The sequence below is a fragment of the Sceloporus undulatus genome, chromosome 2 (genome assembly GCF_019175285.1).
Source record: "Sceloporus undulatus isolate JIND9_A2432 ecotype Alabama chromosome 2, SceUnd_v1.1, whole genome shotgun sequence".
NCBI classification, from domain to species: Eukaryota; Metazoa; Chordata; class Lepidosauria; order Squamata; family Phrynosomatidae; genus Sceloporus; species Sceloporus undulatus.
In genome coordinates this window covers 231,927,957-231,929,347 of record NC_056523.1, presented here as the reverse complement: position 1 = coordinate 231,929,347, position 1,391 = coordinate 231,927,957, and positions in this window count along the sequence as shown.

Genomic DNA, 1,391 nt, shown 5'->3' with positions numbered 1-1,391 from the left:
AGTGTCCAGACTCCCACAGAGCATGCACAAGGGTCCCAATTCGAATAGTTGAATCTGCATGGTATGCACCGGTGTAGTAATACAATTTGCAGTCACTCCGCTTTGCGTGACTCTGCATCACGTGACTTGCCTTGGATTCGATTCCCCCTCGATTCGGAAGGGCAACGGAAGGGTAACCAGGTGTGATAAAAGATTCATGTTACAACGGGAATTCGCATAGCTGAACCAGGAGTCATCCTGGATCTAAGCTGCAACAACCTCCATATACTCCTATGCCAGATGGACATGGGACTGATTTTGCAGGATTTAAGCAGAGGATGGAGGGACAGGGGTCTTGGAGATGCTTTATCTGTAGGATCACCCTGAGTCTAGGCTGACTCGAAGGCAGCTAACTACAACAACAACAACAAAGTCATAGAGAACTGGCCTGAAGTCTTGGGGACTGAAACACTGGCTTGCTGGGAATCTGCTGCAGGCTTAGCAGGTGTCCTGCTTGCTTAAAGGGGTGCATTTGCCTCCACTCCGTTCTCCCGTGATATTTGTTTTATTTAATACGTGCCATAAGATGCCAATGCTCTCTAACACAAAGCCACAAAAAAAAAGCAATACTATCTCTGGATTTTACTCCTTGTGAAAGTGAGTTATAAATAGCAGAGCAATCTGAAACAACTCATAACCCATCTGCCTCTATTTTTTGCACATGGGCTGGAAGATTTCAAAAGCCTGATAAGAGTGGTTTGTGTTTTCCTCGCTTGTGTGATTTCGCTATGAAACTAACTGCCATGTTTCATTCACCGAAGTGGGTAAATGAAACACTTGCATGCCAGTCAGTTGGGTCACAACATTCCTGCGGCCTCCCAGCAGCCTGGGGTCTCTCTTGGCCAAAGACCAAAGAATGGTGCTTTGGAAAGAAGAACATGGACAAGTGACAGGGTATGTCCTTCAGTCTGATATCCGACACTGCAGCCAAGCAAGCAGCTGCTCAGAAGAGCCAGGATATGAAAGAGCTTTCCTGAAGCAGGTCCGGCGGACCTCATGGGACAAGAATCCACTTTACTAGCAGCATTTTCCAGAATGTTAGTGAGCTCGGTAACTAAATTTTATGGTGAAAACTTAACTTCACTGTAATCCAACAAAACCAATTGCTGCTGTTTTCCACAATGTCAGATTGAATAAGGGAAGAGAATCCTTCTTAACATGTTATCATATGTCCTCACCTTACATGTAACCAAGTGAAACATGCTGTCATCTTTAACCAAAAGTCAGAATGTGCCATTGGAAAAACTGGGATTTCTATGACAGGGTTTTAATATTAATAATAATAAAACAATTTTATTTGTATCCCGCCTCTGCAACAGGATCAAAGCATCTTACAACATCGATAGGTTCAT